Source organism: Lissotriton helveticus, chromosome 8, assembly GCF_964261635.1.
Source record: "Lissotriton helveticus chromosome 8, aLisHel1.1, whole genome shotgun sequence".
Taxonomy (NCBI): Eukaryota; Metazoa; Chordata; class Amphibia; order Caudata; family Salamandridae; genus Lissotriton; species Lissotriton helveticus.
The window spans coordinates 176,482,556-176,503,127 of record NC_136069.1 but is presented as its reverse complement, the minus strand read 5'-3'; the positions used below and the strand labels follow the sequence as shown (position 1 = coordinate 176,503,127).

General features: G+C 43.4%; 1 protein-coding gene across 2 annotated transcripts in view; it reads right to left on the bottom strand.

Annotated features, from left to right (window-relative positions):
• The window catches only part of ERG (ETS transcription factor ERG), a 556,889-nt gene that overhangs the window by 424,783 nt on the left and 111,534 nt on the right, over positions 1–20,572 (bottom strand). Inside the window, exon 1 of one of the 2 annotated variants that reach the window (XM_078656847.1) lies at positions 3,391–3,407. The exons of the other annotated variant lie outside the window; for it this stretch is intronic. The gene's annotated coding sequence lies outside the window, so the exon portion shown is untranslated. Of the gene's footprint in view, positions 1–3,390; positions 3,408–20,572 lie in introns of those variants that run through there. 2 annotated transcript variants of the gene reach the window in all.

Below are 20,572 nucleotides of genomic sequence, written 5' to 3'. Positions count from 1 at the left end.
GTACTGTGGTACTCAAGTGGGAGCCACCGCTGAAGTTTCATCCCTAGAGTACCATGGTACTGTGTATGCTTCAGTCAGTGAAGCTTGCATAGTATTCTGGTACCATAGGGGTGAAACCTGCAAGGGAGTATCCTGGGAGTGTGTCGGTACCCGCAAACATTTTTTTTTAAAAATTCAAACATTTGAGAGTTGATGGCCACAGGGGTTGGCTGCCCACAGGGGATTGGGCTCAAGACCCAGCCAACGGTACAGCTAACCCCCCCTGCACACACTTGAAGGTTGTGTACAGTGGGGGGTTCACAGCTCCCAGGGGGCTGGTCAGAGCCAACCTCCCACTGTATAAAGCTTTCATAAAGGCCATGTGCAGCAGGAGGTTGGCAGCTCACAATGGGTTGACCACAGAACCTGGCCAAATGCCAACAGCCTTTAGTTGAAGGCTGAGCAGAGGAGTTAGTCTCCCACAGCAGAGTTGATTGTGAGTGCCAGAGGGCAGGACCTATGGCCAACATCTCCTGCTGCATGCAGCCGATGGCTGTGCACAGTAGGGGGTTGACAGCCCACTCAAAGTTGGCCGAAGGCTAACCCGTCCTGTACACAGCCAAAGCCCATGCTCAGTTGGAGTGGTTTAGCCACTGACGTGGGGTTGGGTGCAATGTGCATACCTGGCAGCTGTGCTCGACTTGGTGTTGGCTACCTACAGGATTTAATCACAAGCAAGAAACCTGGGAAACCTCCTTGACTCTGTTCTTTGTTCCTGTGGCCGGCCGCCCGTTGCACCTCGCCAATGGCCGGGCACATAGAGTGGTTGACTGCCCTCATGGAGTTGTCCACACTCCCCCATACACAGACAAATGCTGTGCACAGCTAGGGGGTTGGCAGTCTGAGTGAGGTTAGGCAAATGCCCTGCGCCCAACCACCGCTGCAGATGGCCTTTGACCTGAAATGTCCCCAGACAGAATTGAAGCTCCTTGAACTGCACTGCCAATATAAGTCCTGAGAACTGGATTACTGATTTGTATTCTCCCACTAGTTTAGATTTGGAAAGGTTAATCAATGCATTTATGAGCATCAGTATTTTAAGGCGTAAATGTAAAGGCACTTCCAACTACCATGTGTCTGAAGGGGCTCTAAAAACGATGCTCTGACCCCATTTTGAAAGCTGACTTATGTAAGTGAGGGAAATGTATAATTTTACATTTTGCACTTGGAAAAGTGAAAAGTAATGTTTTCCACATACTCATGGGTTTGTGTTTAAATTGAGAGCTATTCCTTTTGAAGGAAAGCCAGTAACAGAATCCAGATTACTCTTCTTTGCAATATGTAGACCCCATGCTTTAAGTTTTCAACAAGCCCTGTGGGAAAACTGCTCTTAACTGTGCAATTCACAAACATTTGCACGTAATGTATAACGTATTCCAGTAACACAAGTGAATATATAGGAATGTGTAAGATTAATAATGTGCACATTGGAGTAATGCACATGTTTTATAAGCTGTTCAAATTTCCCTAAACCTTTTTGAAGAAGTGTCTGTGAGTCTGCACATTACTGGAAAGGTTAGTGCCTGTACAAAATAAAAAAACAAAGTTATAATTTGGCAAGTACGGTATAAGGAACATAGATGGGCTAGTACTGTGAAATTCGGACATATCTATGAAAGAACTCGCAATATTACTCTGGAACGTATGTGAATCCATGCTTGGTGCAGCATAAAAGGCTTTTGACGAGAAGGTGGTAAAACAGAATGCCTAAAAAGTTAGGTATGAGGCCTTTTGCCAGGGAAACATATTAAGTTCTTTTACAAGTTCTTGAGTGGAATATTTGTGTTTGTGCCAATCCAAAGTATTTAAAGGTACATAAAAGGGTTCATTAAGAGTCAGATATAGGCTGGACACATATGATTTCTGCACGTGATGCCTAGGCTAGCAATTAAAATGTTTTAGCTCTTTATGGCTCTACATTGTCAGAAGTTGCAATCTCTAGGAGTCACCTAATCCAGTGTCATTATCAATTACAAAAAGATTTGGAGTACCACTGCTTCAACTACAAGCATAGGAAGCATGAGCTAATTGAGTATGATCAGTATAAGGTAACCTTCTAAATGTATGCAGGTGACGTTCAAGAAACTTTCCTTCTAGAGAAAACATCCAAATAACACTGTAAGCATCACATCTTGCTTGGATCCCATTATACAGTAGATTAAGGAGAGTTTCCTCTGCATGAATGCAACTAAACTGAGATTATTGTAATGTGTGAAAGTGTGCCAACTCGCTACCATTCTACTGACCCCCGAGGTCTGGTACCCCAATTTCCAATATCTCAAAAACCAGAAACCTGGGAATACTCCACTCCAGTGGTTAAAGATATCAATCTCTAACTATCTCTTCTACATAAAGTACTCCCACTGCTCAAAACGTGTGCGAAATCCAGTCTGAGGCAGGAGGCAATTGGATGTTACTGGGTGCCAACACTATTGATGGGGGTAGTTTACCTCTGGTGTCATATCACGGACCCTCACACTGGTTACATAGAACTCATTTAAGCATTGACTGTCAGGATAGCAAGACAGAGCAGTCCCAGGCTGACTCAGAGTGCAGGAGTGCACAAAAATAACACTCAATAAAGTAATGTCAAAGATAGTGCTCTTTCTTTAGAAAGGAAAAGTGCTTTAATGCATGTATAATTAAATAATACTTATGAAAACACAAATACATGCACAGTTTACGCAGGAACAACAGTTGTGAACCCTCCGTCATGGCCTGACAAGAATAAACATTGTAAAATCAGATATCAATAAAGAGATAGCAGATAACCCCATTAACCGTGTCTGTTTCAATAATCTGCAAAATTCCTTGTGATGGTTTGTGTCTGCAAGCCTTGACAGTCTAAACTAATAATGCTGCGTTACAGGCCTGTTGCCTTTATATTGTGCTTTTCACATTCACAAAGATAGGCCAACAGGCCTTGTCAAGGCGTTTACAATATATAACAAAGACCTGCTGTCTTTGACACTAATGTTTGCAAGTAATAAAACATGCCTACAGGCTTGAACATAGCATTCAGCTCTCCTGAGAGAGCTACATTAACATTCAGCCAGTCCATACATAACATTAACATGAAGCCTCCCTCTGGAGATATAAACATTAAATATGGTCAGATTCAATTTTTTTTTACTGCATAACAAATTGCCTGTTACAGTTACTTTACACAGGAAAAACACTCTCTTAATAGTCCAGGGGGTTCTTCAAAGTAATTTTACCGTATTGCACAGATATAGCCTCTTGATGACTGGTTTTGGTTAAATATCTTTTGTTAAAACACTACACATGTTTTTTTTAAACTGGAATAAACCACATATTCACATGCAGAGAGTGTAATATTGTATTTCTTACCATTGTTGAGGGGAGTCATTTAATGTCCCTTCTCTATCTCAACAATGGTAATACGTTGTATAATATATATACACATATGTGGCTAGTTTGCAGGGCGAAGAGTAGCTTCAGGCTTCATTTAGGGTCAGAGAAAAACCATGAGAAATAAGCAGAAAAAATGATCAATGTACATGAACTTTACACTTACTTGCAAACACATTATGTTATAAGTAGTTTATGTAAATGTAAGAAAGGAATGCACATGAATACCAAATGCAGTCCTTTACTATGTCTAGGTGTATATATAAAATACATATGATTTTACTTAACTTCTTACTGCCCTCATATTAATCATTTCACCAAACACAAATAATGAAAGGTTATGTAGTTCCTCCTGAGATTATGGCCAGGAATATATCTGTAGGTGCAAACCTCTGCATCAGGTGTTGTACCCCCTTGCTCCATAGGGGCTAATTCACATCAGCATTTCGGCATAAGTAAAAGAGTATCACAGGAGTCCGCTTTTACACTCTCACATGCCTATGTGAATCGAAATGTCCAACTCTGTTATTAAAAGTGCAAAGAGAGCTAGGTCCTTTCTATTTGCATTAATGGTAGATGAATATTCCCTCAATAGTCCAGTTTTGGGGCCATTTAGCAAAAGTTGGTACAAGTACGTATAAAAGTACAAAAAAAGTATGCCCTTGAGCACTCCAAAATGCCTTTGTGAATAGGCCTCATAGGGCGGATAAAAGCTTGCACTACCCATTGACCCTGCCAGCACTGCCAATGAAAGTACCAACACAACTACTATCACATTCCTACCAGTGTGACAGTACAGACTAGACCGTGCCCCCAAAGCTTAGAGACAGGCTTCGGTGGCAGGTATTAGTCATTTTTAATGTATATTGTAATAATTATCAGCTGTTGTTGTGCTACAGTCTAAATCAGACAAACATCGCCACCATGTGGCAGACTGTAATAAGTGCCAGTGCTGAAAATTAAATGCCGGTGCTGCGCACCAGAAACCACTGGCACAAATTCAGCACTGCATTCACGTGGACGCATTTGCAAGCTCCGACTAAGGGCAGCGGTTGGCATTTCTCATTTTAAAGAAAAATATGTGCATTATGTATTGTAACAAATCAGCAGAATTCTTGTGAGTATTTATCAAGTTTACTAATTATTATATTAAGATGTCATGAATACCAGTGCATATCCTGCAGGCAGCAGTAATCAGTTCCTAGTTGAAACATTATAATAAAAGCATAAATTCATGTAACTGCTAATGCGCATTTCTTTAATCATGAAATATGGCACTATACACAGTTTATCACAAACGGCCTGGACTGTGCGTAGGCGGTTAATACATTTGACTTGTTTGTTAAAAGTATAAAACTGTACTGACATTATTGTGTAAGAAAAACATTTAGCAAAGAGGGAAGGACTTCTTTGGCCATGGAAATACTATGTGGAATAATTTGAATATTTTGAAGTAATGTCTACTGAATATGGATTAATAAGGCTGCTGTTGTATTTGGTTTTGTAAACAGTGCTACATATTACATTTCCATCCCGCACCAGAATCGAAATGCCACAATATACCACAGAAATCACTTCAAATGGCTTAAGCAATACAATATTCATTGCTCGATAAAAAGGGCACAGACCATTTCTTTAATTCAAATGTGTGTGCAATAACAGCACAAACATTAGAGCAAAACATCATCCTTAGATATCTTGGGACAATATTTAGGACAAATCAGGCACATCAAATGCTATTTATAAATAACAGATGCTCTTGGCCTTCCCAAAGGCAAATCATACCCTTAGCCAGTCCAATATTTATATATTTCATTCATTAAAGTGCTTTTATCTGAAGCGCTTGCTGTCGGCTGTGGGAACACCAAACCCGCAGTGCGACTTTTTGCCAGAGCAGGAGTATTTTACTGGTTTGGCAGGCGGTCATGTGGCGCTCTTAGAGCCTAACAGGCAGACCGTCACTCTCAGAGCACTGAATGCACCTTTCTGCATGGTGTGGCATACATGTAGTTCAGTATGAAACTACACATTTAGCCACAGTTCAATCTCAAAGAGGATAGTTATAAAATATTCATCAGGTAGAAGGTTCTAACTATAATTTAAGGCAAAAGAAGGTTTTCAGGAACTTACATCAGCTACAAGTTACAGATTCCTACCACCATTAAAGGCATGAGGATGGTTAGGTTCTCTAACAGCATCCAAACGGTTTAAAGCAAAAAAGACAAAAGGAATCAAGTTAAAGTCCACTAAGGGTGAGTCCATAAGCATGGGCAAAAAGAGGAAATAGGGCAAGTCAAGTAGTCTGTCACATAAGGATTTCAGACCAACTGCGATATGGCAGCAGTCCAGACAAAAATGGTCTAAAACACGAGGTCAAAGATTAGTCTATAAAATCATAGGTAGTGTATATATGCGTTTGTCGCATTTGCAAAGAAAGAAAAAGCATGGCATTGCTCCTCCCTTGAGGTTTCTTCTTTGATGACGCTTTTGGTGACGTAGTATCCCTCCACTATGGCCAATCCATCACATAGTTAGTTTAAATATGAAATCACCTAATGCATTTTAGTTATTCCTGCATACTTTTCCATGCTGGCCATGAGACAGAACTGACTTTCCTGGCCTCACAGGTTTGTCAATGGTAAGAAGTATACAGTGCAACAGTTCAATAGCATCGGGTTAAAATTCTCTTACCCACCAGACTATTTCATAGTGAACTCTAAAGGAATGTCCTTAAAACATAAGATGATACATGTACAGAATGAATAAAGAAACATTTGCAGAAATGCCAAAGGACCATTGCATTTGGCAACTGCAAAATATAGCTTAGGAAAGAACTTGTTTAAAGACCTTAAAAAGGCATGTGTCAGCTTTCAATTAGAATCGATATAATCCACCAAACCATACATTTTACAATCAGAGAAAATAGAAATGCTTCACCAATATATTATTGCACAAATTTGATTAACCTTAACTATGGCCTTCTGCCCCATTTTTCAACATCCACACATGTAAATTATTCCTATAAGCAATTCTACTAAAATAGTTTCTGTTTTTCTATAACCATTATGGTATCTACTATAAAGTTTGTAAGATTCAGCTTCCTAACTAATTTTATCGCATAATTGCACCATATTCTGTTCATGATGCTTTGAAATGATAGGCAATAGCAATGCTAAGCGACATCATTAGAATCATAATATTTCAGCAGTAAGTGAATTGTAATGAAAACTTTATATTCATAAGTAATCTTGTTATTCAGCAATGAATTTCTCTTTTTCTGGCACTTTTCAAGCACTCTTTTATGGTGCTGCTTCTTCACATGTGTCAATGGCAGTGCTATTTCATTTAACGTCTGCAATGTTTACATTATAGGTTTCTGTGACTAAATCGGTAAAAGTGCTTTGAAATATTTCACATCATTAATTATAATAACTGATACAGAAGTTGACCCACCACACACTTAGCACGTTCAATTGATACATCTGATCTTGTGGGAATAGCCACTGATAGGCGCAGATGGACAGCAACTACGCTGGCAACAGCTAACTTATGTAAATTGAGACATTGGCATCAACCACACACCCCAAGGAACACGATTGGCTACTGGTGCTGCAACGAGCAGCACAAGAAGAAAAAGTGGTAGATAAAATTAATTAAAAACTGGAAATGTGTTTTGAATTTTGGAATGACTTATTGAATGATAGGACTGATGGTCATTGGGGTGATACCAGTAATTCTCTCGATTGAGTGAAGTTTACCTATCCGTACCTTACCTTCTTACCTCACACAATTTCTTTGATTCTCCTAATACCAATTTAATCCCTTCCCGGCTCCTCCATCCTTTGTCCCTCCACTCCTTTTTTTCAGTATGTCTTTCTTTTCTTGTTTCTTTCCTCTAGTATATGCAAATATTCCCTTTGATGAAATACTTACCTTCTTAATAGAGTAATATACAGTATCAATATTGTCTCTAGCTCAACTGCTTATATATGTTAGGCCGCGCTCATTCAAATCCGACTACCTACCCCAGCCCCTAGTGCCCTCTCCACAACTCCACAAAAATTGAACAGACAATGAAACTAAACCAAATGTGGTTCATACCAAAACCATGGAGAAGAGGGGATTTTCCAAAGTACAGGTGACAGTTTTCCCATACTTATGTCATCACTAAACAAAGCCTGTTTCCTTCTTAGCTGTGGAGAAACAAGTACATTGTTTTACCCACTCAGAATTACAGCAGCAACTCTGTGGATGTAGTAGAATAAGCTGTAATTAACAATTTACTAAAATATTAAGATGGAGGATACTGTGTGGTATTATGTAATCCAAATTACAATGTTAACCTGTAAATATGAACATATTAAAAAGGCAAGATATTACTTTCTCTAGATGCAAAATCATTATTGAACCATCATTACAACACTATTTAAATGCACCTCTTAGCCAGTGGTCTGTCAATTGTGTTATTTCAGCAAGAAGTGTAACAACACAGCAAATGACATCACATGCCGTCTGGAACCTCAGGACATAACAGAAATCCTATTAAACAATTTTTATCCCAGTTAAGGACCACTTCTTGCTTTGTTAGATATTTCTACTGAAAGCTTAAAGCTCCTGTTTGTGAACAAGCTGTGTTTGGCAACATCCTCAATCGATAAGAGTAAAATACTGTCCAAACTGCTAGAAGCAACAACTTAAATGGCCCAACTCGTAATGCTATGTGCAACCCTGATTTGTACTTATGGCGCAAATATTTCCAGTTACAAGTGAAAGTTCACATTTTATATGTACAAACTGTACATTTACAATCGTAAATCAGTATGTCTTCAGGAACATGTCACCCGTTTAGTGTAATATAACACTTTAATATATCTGCTACAAGTGAGCTGTTAGTTGTGAACGTTCCAGAGCAGGATGCCTACCTATGTATGAGAATACCCACAAACCTTTTGGTTTTCCGGTATTTACAAACTCTTGGCAGACACATACCCACCATTCAGGAAGATATACCTACCGAAGGAGGGAATTGTGTGGGAATAACCCAAATACATATTGAGGCGAAGGGGTTTAGTCATGGGGAAATATTTTCGGATGTACGTTAGTACAACGCGATCATTTTGATCGCGATACTTTACAACGCAGTTTTAACAACGCAAGTCGTTACAACGACTTGCGTTGGAGGGCGCTGGATTGAGGATTCATTTAATTTTCTATTCCAACTCCAGCCCACGTAACAGTAGAGAAGGTGTTAGAATAGAAAATCAAACTATTCCTTAAGCAAGAGTGCCATCCAGCGCAAGTCGTAGTAATGGCTTGCGTTGTAATGGCTGCGTCATAAAGGTCATGCGGTGTAAACACTGCGTTGTAAAGGATGTTTCCCAATATTTTCTCATGAAGAAACAAAAAAAGAAGTTAGAAGTTGTATTTGAGTATCCCTTTCCCACATGTGGAAAAGCACATTTACTACCTTTAAACTTGTGAATATTATTTTGAATATGTGTAAACTGCAATTAAAAAATAATCTAAGAGCTAGTCCTGGAAAGTATGACTATGTGGCAGTTTCTCAGGATTATTTTTTATATTTCTGTGAATTTAAAAAACACTCAGTTGTTTACTCCAACTGTAGTTCTATGACTATGTAAGTACATTTCGAACTTTTTGGGAATGAATTGGACCTGCAGAAAATGTAATCTGGATTTTTCATATGAATTTAATCTGAAACCTTTTTGGGGGAGAACTAAATATAACATGGAAGGAGCAGGATGTGAGACTGCCAATAAGTGCAAGAAAGGTTAAACAGGAAAAAACTAGGAAGAGATTTAGCCATCAATGGATTCATTAATGATATTACCTTTCGCATACTACTGGATTCGTTACCCTTTTAACTGCATTCATTAACAAAAGAAGGATAGGGGAATGCTTGAGAGCAAAGCATTGTACTTTGGATAAAGTTTTCTGTAAACAATTATTACTCTAAAATGCATTACAAATTTACAATATCAAAATGCAACAGATGCCATATTGTACAGCAACATACAAAAGTGTCTCACAAGTAGTAAATAACATCCTGTTTCCTCAAAAACAAAAACTAAAAACCATAAAGGTAATAAAGTAAAAAATATATGTAGAAAAACAAAATCTTAAAATATAGATATTGTTCTTGAACAGCTCAGCAATATAATCAAGATGAATAAGTCAGTTAATAAAATTAACTTTACTACCCTGGAGTTAGTCATTTAATTTATAAAGAATCATCATATAGGTCTAGAAAACCTCTCTATATAGATTAAAAGCAATTTCTCTTAAGAAGTACAGTGAAATAACACATCGTGTGTTCTCTCGTCTATCTTTGATTTCCCATTAATTTTCCGTTCTCTCAAAATGATTCGCTCTACAATAGTATTGTTCGCCAAGTTCATGCCACAGGTCCTCAATATGGGACAATCTTAGTCTTTTATAATTAAAAATGATGGAGTAGGAGGAGCTACGCGGGCATCCAAGATGGTCGCGTGAGCACAGAGCTCCCCTGACCCGTGCCGCCCCTCATGATTATCCTGACTCCATCCTGATTTCATCGACGGGCTTTTGTTCGCTACTCCTCGCTGATCATTAAACTCCTTGAAAAATCGAAATCGGACTTCGGGGTCCACTTTTACTCCGTTTCTACTTTTGGAGGCCCACTCCGAGGCAGACCGGGAGTTTGGATTTGGAACGGGCCGAGGAGCAGTTGATCAACAACGGCCACAAGGGTCCCTGCTGGGTCGGCCCCTCCTGAGTTTCGGTTTCGGTTTCCTGGCTCAGCTGGCAGGGGCGCGGCTTCTTCTCCTTCAGGACCGGCCGTCTTCTCTTGTGTGGGGTTCCCTGACCGCCTGCTCACGGCTCTTTTCTACTTTTGTTTGCAAAGTCCAGACCTGGCCTTCTTGACTCTTTGGGCGTTTCCACCCGGCCATTTTCACCAGGTCACAGGGACCCCTCCGGGGCCCCTTTTCCAAGATGGCCACTGGCCAGCCTCTCGAGAAGCGGAAGACTAAGGCGCCTTTACGGGGCGGTCAACATCAGACCAACACCATGGATCACTACGCACATGCCAAGGGATCGCCCGGTGCTGTGAGCCGTGTCTCGGACGCTTCTAAGACCCTTTCCCCAGAGGCCCCGGACCCTTCATTGAAGGATGTTATGGGAGCCATTGCCGCCATGCAGGCCTCCATGGGACAGCAGTTTGAGGCCTTGGCGACTAAGATCGACACGGTGGCCATCGATATCACGCTGATTAGAGCGGTTCTTTCGAAAACTAACGAGAGAGTGGAATCGTTGAGCTTGAAGACTTCTAGTTTGGTCACCGATGTCTCGGATGCTCAAGCGGAAATTGTCAACCTTCGGTCCTCACACGACCTCTTGGCGCGCCGTCTTGAGGATTACGAAAACAGGGCCCGCCGCAACAACGTGCGCCTTATTGGTGTTCTGGAAAACTCCGAGACTGAAGGGGTTGATCTCCTGGTTGAGGACTTGATATCCAACCACTTGGCCCCCGCGGGCCTTAGTAAATTCTTTGCGGTGGAACGGGCGCATCGCGTTCCCGGCGGGAAGGCTAAGCTGGGTGCCCCTCCGAGACCCATCATTGCGAGGCTGTTCCATTTTCGTGATCGGGACGCAGTGCTGCAATCTTCCCGAGACAAAGGACCAGTGAAATTTGAAAATGCCTCCGTTTCTTTCTACCCTGACTTTTCGCCTCTTGTCCAGAAACAGAGACTTGGATTTCAGGGTGTCAAGAGGCACTTGCGAGACTTGGGCTTGAAATACTCCTTACTTTTTCCTACCAGGCTGAGGATTGTGTATCGGGACCGTACTTTCTTTTTTGACCGCCCTGGTGCTGTCAGTGACTGGCTCGATACACTGCCTGAGGGTCAGGACCGCTCCGGACGCCCTGGCGGCGCTGAGGGAGGTGTAGCAGAGTGATACCTTCGTCGATGGACCCCGTCATCCGAACTTTTGTCTGCTGGATCAGCTGAGTTTATCCTTGGGACTTATTGGACCTTGATCGGCCTGGGGGTGGCGGGGGGGTGAACGGGAACTCTTCCTCCTCCTGGGTTCTTAGCAGAGCTTAGTTTAACAATGGGGCGACAGGCACACTGCAAGTTGGGGTGGCTTCTTAGTCTTATGCAGGGGTGCAGGGTGGGGGGTTTGTCACGGGCGAGTTGGGGGGTGGGAGGGGGTGTAAATGTTTTTGTTTCTTCACGAGGCACCGTATTGATTGTAGTGTTCTATGTGGGTCTTGTTTTTCTCATGCATCGGGAATGGGGGGGCGGTGAGTTGAGACTTTTATCCTGGAACGTTAATGGTTTGGGAGATAGGATAAAACGGAGTATTGTATTGAGGTATCTTAGGCGACACTCCCCCGATATAGTCCTCTTGCAGGAGACCCATTTAATAGGCAATGCTTATCAGGCTCTTAACCGACGGGGCTACCGCCTCGTGGCCCACGCGGGGTTTACTTCTGGATCCAGAGGGGCTGGCATCCTTCTGCGGTCCTCCCTCCCTTTTGCTATTGACGAGATCAAGCTTGATGATACAGGGCGCTACGCCTTGCTCACTGGGAGGTGGGAGGGGAAGACCTTGTCCGTACTTTCGGTTTATGTCCCCCCTGGCTTACAGACCTCAACCTTCGCTGACTTGAGTGGTGTCCTTTTGGGGCTCCCGGAAGGGCTCTTGATCATGGGGGGGACTTTAACTCTGTGGTCTCTGGCGTCTTGGACCGACACCCACCCAGAGACTTGCCTAGGGCGCACATGTGGCTTAGCGACTTGTTGGAGACCTTTGGGCTTGTGGATGCCTGGAGGTTGTTGCACCCCACACAGTCGCAATATACTTTCCACTCCGGGGCCCACGGCAGCTTGTCCAGGCTTGACTATTTTTTACTGCCCGCAGTTCAGTCCACCGCCATCAGGGAACTTCGTCTGCTTCCTAGGGGAATCTCGGAACACTCCCCTTTGTGGCTCCGGTTTGAGGTTGGGGTTGGGAGTGAGGGTAGAGTGGCACCGATTAACCCGTAGTATCTCCATGATCCCCTGATTCACTCCAGCCTGGTTAAAGCCATTGAGAATTACTTTGATGAAAATGTGGGTTCTGTCTCATCTTCTGTTACGTTGTGGGAGGCCTTTAAAACGGTGGTCCGCGGACAGTCCTTATCCCTAATTGTTGCTGCTAAGAAGGCTGCTACTGAGGAGGTGGAGCGGGTTGAATCTGAGATTGCTGCCTTGGAGACTGATCCCAGTCTTTAGTTCGTCTAGTGCAAAGTTACACTCCCTTGCTTTGAAACAGGCGGATTACAAAGCTCTTGTTACAGATGCAGCTAAAATGATGTACAGGGAACAGCAGGGGCGATTGTATGACGTTGGTGATAAAGCGGGCAAGTTGTTGGCTTGGTTGGATAAGAAGGAGCGAGTGAATCGTGTGGTGCCTATATTGGAGATGTCTGATGGTGAGTGCGTCACGGACCCTGTTGGGATCATTCAGTGCTTCGCGAACCACTTTGAGACTGTGTATACTTCAGTCTGTGATCGAGACGAGGATGATTCTCATTTACTGTTACGGGATATCGCTTTGCCTCGCCTTTCTGATCCAGATAGGGACCTTTTGGATTCCCCGTTCACTGTGGATGAGATCGCAACGGCGATCCGTTCACTTCATTCGGGTAAGGCGCTGGGCCCCAATGGTTTGCCTATCGAGCTGTACAAGTAGCAGCCCGACAAAATGGCGCCTCATTTAAGGGATATGTTTCTGGAGGCCCGGGAGTCGGGCTCCCTTCCTCTCGACCAACGGCTTGCCACCATTGTTGTTATTCCTAAGGAGGGTAAGCCTCGTGACCGCTGTACCTCTTATAGACCTATCTCTTTGCTCAACGCCGAACCCAAGATACTGGCAAAGACGCTCGCTAACAGATTGGTCACAGTGATCGGAGACCTGATCCATCCGGATCAGTCCGGCTTCATTCCGCACCGTAACACGGCATTAAACCTGCGTCGACTCCACGTAGTTCTCGCGAGAGTAGGGGCGCTTACGGAACCAGCCATTTTGGTCTCTCTCGACGCTACCATGGCCTTCGACACGATCGAATGGCCCTACCTGTGGGCGGCCCTCTCGAAAAATTCGGGTTTGGGCCGGGCTTCATATCCTGGGTGAGGCTCCTTTATGAGACTCCCCTAGCCCAGGTAGTGGTTAACGGACGAGTTTCTAGCGTCTTTGAGCTAGGACGGGGCAACCGGCAGGGCTGTCCGTTGTCTCCACTGCTCTTTGCTCTCACTCTTGAACCGTTGGCCGAATGGCTCCGTTGGGAACCGTCCATGCGGGGCATTCGATGGTCCCCTGACTTCGAGGATCGCGTCTCCTTGTACGCAGACGATATCCTCCTATACCTTACATCTCCGCAGAAGTCCCTCAACGTGCTTTTTGACGTCCTTGCCTCCTTCGGCAGGAACGCCGGTCTCGTTATCAATTGGGCTAAATCCTGCATCTACGTTTTGGCTCGAGATCTCCCTCCGTTGCCGCGTAGATTTCCAATTCAGGTAGCGAGTACCGGTTTTAAGTACTTGGGGATTTATATTTCCTTGGATCCAGTTGTGCGTTATGATCTCAATTTGATGCCCCCTCTTCAGCGACTTAAATCTGATGTAGCTCGCTGGCGTAGGCTGCCGCTGTCACCCCTTGGCAGAGTGGCGCTCTTTAAAATGATGTCTTTGCCCCGTTTCTTGTACGCGCTACAGAACTCTTTTGACCCTATTCCCTCCAGTTACTTCCGTGAAGTGGAAACCTTGCAGAGGCAGCTTGTTTGGGATGGACGTGCTCGTATCGCCCTACCCAAACTCACGCTCCCATGGTTCGATGGTGGCGTGGCCCTCCCAGACATCAGACGTTATTACTGGGCGTCCCAGCTCAGCGCAATTAATCATGCGACCTACGCCGCGGGCCTGGCCCTGGCTTTTTCCATGGATAGGCATATCCTTCCGGGAGGATCTTTCAGTAGAGCGCTGTACTCTAGTGTTCGCCGTGGAGCACTGACCGGTCCCACTAAGATTGCTGTGAGAGTGTGGCGTGATGCGAATGCGGCTCTGGGTTGGTGTGGTAGATATACTCGAGCTACCCCTCTGTATGACTCGGAATGCTTGGGTTCTCTGTGACGGACGAAAGGGTGTGATAAATGGGACATGATTGGCATAAGTAAGGTGGGTGACTTGTGGTCGAAGGGGACGGTCAAGTCCTTCGATGCACTGCGGCTGGAGTACGACTTGGGCGGCACTGAATTCTTTCGGTACGCTCAGGTCCGTCATGCCTTGTTGTCAATGTTCCCAGTGGGCACCGATATTCCGGAATCCTCCCCTTTAGAAGACCGCATCCTGGATGGACATGTGCCCGACTGTACGATCTCGTTGATTTATAAAAAACTTATCAACAACAGAGCCGACCTATTGGTTCGCCTTAGAGATGCATGGTGCTCTGATGGCTTGGAGTAAGACGACGAGGACTGGCAGTCGGCCTTGTCTTCGCCCAAAGAGGTCGCTATCCCTGCCCGACTGCGGTTTGTCCAGTTGAAGATATTGCATAGAGTGTATGTTACGGGGCCTTGTTTGGTTCGTATGGGATTTTCCGTGGATGGGTTGTGCAAGCGCGGTTGTGGTATGACTGGTACCTTTCTCCACATACTGTGGGAGTGCCCGGAGATGGTACGATTCTGGGTCAGAGTGCACGACGTCATGAGGAATGTTACGGGTGTGCCCCTGCTTCCCGAAGGTAGGCGCTGTCTGCTCAATGTATGGGAGCCTAATGACTACAACACTGTGCAGATTAGATGGGCTGCCCTTGGTAACATGGTCGCCAAAAGAGACATTGCTCAGCTTTGGGTTTCGCATAAGCCGCCTACCCTGTCCGCTTGGAAGGAAAACATGGATTGGTGCATGTTTCGAGAGAAGACTGTCTACCTGGCCCGGGGACGTCCCAGACAATGGGGTCGTGTCTGGTCCCAATGGAATGCATACCGGGGTAATATCTGTACTCCCCCCCCACGGTTTGTCTACTGAAGAGTCTTTGTCCCCCTAACCTGACGTTCACTTGTTACATCTGATATATTTACTGTCTGTCCCCTCACCTGCCCCTGCCACTGTCTCCATCGATTGTCATATACTGATTTATATTGAGCTTGCCCACATAGCTCCGTGATGTTGTACCATGACTACTTCTATGCCTTGTGAAGTTTTGTTGGTTTTTTCTTTGTATGTCTGTTATTTTCAATAAAAAATTAAAAAAAAAAAAAATGATGGAGTAGCTACCACCAGATATATCCGTGCCATCTTCTTGGAATTCATTATTTTATTACATTGAGTAAAAGCTTGATAGTAAGATCACTTTTAGATAATGATAATGGTAGTGAAAGGCAGTGACCCCACTTTGCCAAGGTTTGTCACGAATCCTTAGGCTGCTTATTACAAGGAGGCGGTTTAGTCAGGGAACCGGTTAAACGGATGGCAGAATGCCTGCCTCTGGCAGTGGTATGCTAAGCTCCTGCCATCTCCAAATGGGGAGATGGTCCTCACTACCTGTTTCCACCAATACCATATGGTAATTACAAGATGACTATATAGTCACAGGGAGGAGGGGGGTAGGCGCACACTGCCTCACACTCCAGCACTCAGTTTGCCCCGATGCATCATAATAAATGCAGTGCATGATAACACTTGTCACGGTGTCAGGATTTAGTTTTTCACCCTTGTTGGTGAAGCCAGTGCTGTGTATCTCTAGACAAGTGTTTCAGGATAATTGTCCTTCTTCAGTAGAGAACAACACTTTTTTGGGGGTGCTGGAGATGCTGTCCAAAGTCTTCTCAGGTCTCAGTACCACTCACTGGGCGCTGGAGACTGCATTTAACAGAATGCCAGGGGCGAACCTTGCCTGAAAGGTCAGCGGTGTGCTCCCACATCCTGTTTTCTACTTAAAGTACTCCCGTGAGTCATTGAGCTGACGAGCTCGTGGATGAAGCACCTGCCCGCCAGTGAGAGGTACCGGACCTGATATAATATTTGGCAGCCTACTCAGCAAACCCCAAAATACAAGACTGTATTCTCTACTGATGACGGTTAATAAACCAGAAACACGTCTCTAGAGATCAGCACTATCTGTGCCAACCTTGGCGAAACACTCGAAAATATCGGAGCGAGCTACAAGAGACTGCATTTACCAGAATGCCAGGGGCGAACCTTGCCTGAGAGGTCAGCAGTGTGCTCCCACATCCTGTTTTCTATTTAAAGTAATACCGTGAGTCATTGAGGTGACAAGCTCGTGGATGAAGCACCTGCGCTCCAGTGAGAGGTACCGGACCTGATATAATATTTGGCAGACTACTCAGCAAACCCCAAAATACAAGACTGTATTCTCTACTGATGACGGTTAATAAACTAGAAACACGTGTCTAGAGATCAGCACAATCTGCGCCAACCTTGGCGAAACACTCGAAAATTTCAGAGAGAGCTACAAGAGACTGCATTTACCAGAATGCCAGGGGCGAACCTTGCCTGAGAGGTCAGCGATGTGCTCCCACATCCTGTTTTCTATTTAAAGTACTCCTGTGAGTCATTGAGCTGACGAGCTCATGGATGAAGCACCTGCGCGCCAGTGAGAGGTACTGGACCTGATATAATATTTGGCGGCCTACTCAGCAAACCCCAAAATACAAGACTGTATTCTCTACTGATGACGGTTAATAAACCAGAAACACGTGTCTACAGATCAGCACTATCTGCGCCAACCTTGGCGAAACACACGAAAAAATCAGAGCGAGCTACAAGAGACTGCATTTACCAGAATGCCAGGGGCGAACCTTGCCTGAGAGGTCAGCGGTGTGCTCCCACATCCTGTTTTCTATTTAATGTACTCCCGTGAGTCTTTGAGCTGACGAGCTCGTGGATGAAGCACCTGCGCGCCAGTGAGAGGTACCGGAGCTGATATAATATTTAGCAGCCTACTCAGCAAACCCCAAAATACAAGACTGTATTCCTACTGATGACGGTTAATAAACCAGAAACACGTGTCTAGAGTTCAGCACTATCTGTGCCAACCTTGGCGAAACACTCGAAAATATCGGAGCGAGCTACAAGAGACTGCGTTTACCAGAATGCCAGGGGCGAACCTTGCCTGAGAGGTCAGCGGTGTGCTCCCACATCCTGTTTTCTATAACGTCACAGGGACATTGGAAGCTCTGAACCAGATGCAGTTCCTTGTAAGGCCGTGTGTCCACGCTTTGGAAGAAACCTCAGGGACTTTTCTGAACCCTTAGGTTGAGTATACAGAACCTCTCACTCCTACACACATGTGCCCTCTAGCCATTGTATTAACTTTCTGAAGTGTACAAGTATCAATCTTTAAAAGTGACATCTCAGGGAGGCTTCTGCACCTATGTGGTAATGTCAAGATTTGAGGATTGTAGAAATTATTAAGTTTCCCCATTCTCGAACTTTCTTCTGCTTCTCCTTGTGGTTTCCTTGCTAGACATTACTATTATCAGACTACTCCTTGATCAATACTGATTGCACTTTCCAAAAACTACTTTTTCCAAATCCAGTTTTTATTTATGCATTTTTACAAAGCACACCAAAGGGTATCAGCATGCTGTTTACACAACTGGATTGAGTTATACTTCACTATTGCATTGGATTAGAAACCTTCAACAATAACAATTGATTAACAGGAAGGTTAATAGGTTAAAAGACTAAAGATGTAACATGATAAATGAGCTATGAACTGGGGAACAAATGTGGATAAGAGAATGTGAGTGGCAAAAGAAAGAGGGCAGAAAAGCAGTCAAAGAGCAGAAACTGTGTTGTTTTAGAATGCAGGTGATGCTCTATTTGCAAACTTTAGGGAGCAGTACGAAAATGCAAGTACTTCTTTTAATGCAGTGGTGAAACAATACTATGCAGTACTGTGCTAAACCGAGGAGTGTTTGACTACTCCATGAGTTTTGCTTCACACGGTATGTAAAGTAATTCCTTTTTAACTAAAATATTTGGGATATGTTGCTATACAGTTAGTAACCTGGCCACATTTTTTTCAAACATTTTCTTGGATAAACATTCCTTCTAAAACTCTTGTGAATGGGTACACTCGCTCATTATGCTTGCTCACTCAGGACAAAATGGCACTGCTAACAACTTTTCCATGACTGTTTTTTACTTTCCAAGTTAGCCATGGTAAATTAGTATAATGGGTGTTATCAGCACAGTTTTAGAGGAGTGAGTAAGGGACTGCAATGCAATAATAATACAGTCAACATTTGGTAGCCATTAAAATGTGATGCTATTTTTCCCACATGTGTCTGGACATCTAACCTGCACATGCATGGTGTGGCACCAGTGGGGCAGAAAGTATGGGAAAGTGCACCAGTATATTACATTTTCTTCATTTTCAGGGGAAGTGTGCAAGAAGGACAGCACGTTACAGAAAATATACAGTAAAGGAAACAGAATACATCCAACCCTATGTGTGTTTGTTGTATGTAAATCATTAAGCATACATATGTTCGGATAAAGAAGCAGGCGTAAGTCAGTAATTTATTCACATATGGTGAATGTGTATTATAGCTCCTGTTGGAGGGATAGGATTCTGAAATATCGTAGTTGATAAGTGTTTTTTTAATTCAATTTGCATTTCTTTTAGAATAAAGCCCTCAAAAACGGATTCATGGGGCTGTGCATTGTGTTGATTAAAACGATAACTGGATATTTTTGTTCATGGAATTAAGGTCTTGGATTCGAGGTCACTTGTACAGTCAAAGGTTTATAAACTTGCCTTTGTCTAATTGTCAGTGCACTTCTAAAATTATGTTGATTTTAGAGGCCACAGACATGCCCTTCATATGAAGAAATTCGTTTTGAATGGTGCAGTGAAAGAAGTAAGAGGTAATTGTAGTGTGTGGCTGCTTGCCAAAAGCCGAGCACATGCACATGTCTTTCTGCGCATTCCAGAATTTCATATGAAGTGCTCATGTGTTCTTTGGCCAACTTTGTGCTTCTTTTAGTAGAATGAGCACTTTTGCCCAGATTTTGTTTTTTATTTTTACGTTTCAGCAAAACACTGATTTAAATGAAGGACAATGAAGCTATGGTTACAGCTCCTAAAGGCTGATTAATATGTGGAGGTAGGGATCCAGTTTTGGAAACTTGTCCCAAAATTACCTACATGTGAGCGGCCATTTTGATAAAGCCTTCATTGTGAACAGAAGTCAGTGCTGGGTCAGACCACCGAGCTCCGCAGTTCACTGTGGATATTTTTGATGGTATAACATCAGATTTCTGTTTCAAAAATAAATATAGTGGTTGGCACTTCTGTTGATAGGTCGCCAGATGGATACTGCGTGAGAAAGTTAGTGGTGTGTATTCAGAAACACGGCTTTAGGTTTCAGCACACAACATTTCTAAGAACTGAGATGTGTTGACTTACTGTGAAATGTTTGGATGAAGGAATTTTCCCACCAAAATTCAAAAGGCTGGCTGGCAGTCAGGTACAAAGCTTTATTCTTTTAAATACATGTATACACAAAGAATCAGGGTGCCTCCAAGTCTATAATGCCACAATTAAATATACCTTACTTGCTCCCATCATGGCTTAAACATAATTAGAAATTGTGCTGCCCATGTTGCACTGGTAAACTGTACTCCAATCAATGATAACCATTGAACCACTAACATGAATACTTTTTTTCGTGATATGGGTTATCTGTTTATATGCTGTGCCTGTACTGTCATGTAGGAGTATTTAGATTGGCACGCTGCATACCCTACATCATCTTTTTTGTCTGCAGCCTTAGCCTTCTCAGGAAAATCATTACTGCAATGTGTTCACTTTGTTTAGTGAGAAAAATAGAATGCCCTAAGTCTAATAAACTTCTGGTCCCTGATTTAAATGGATGATCAATATTAAATAAGAATTTAAAGTAATTAGCCATGTATGCTACAGAGCCCTCACAATTAGGTGGATTAAACCTGCCAGGGCCTTCTGGATATTCAGGACCCCTCTGGAGATCTCATTCATAGACATAGGAAACTCATTAACAAAATGAAGACATACATTGGTCAATAGCAACACTCACAGACTCATTTACCAATACGAAAGAGGACAG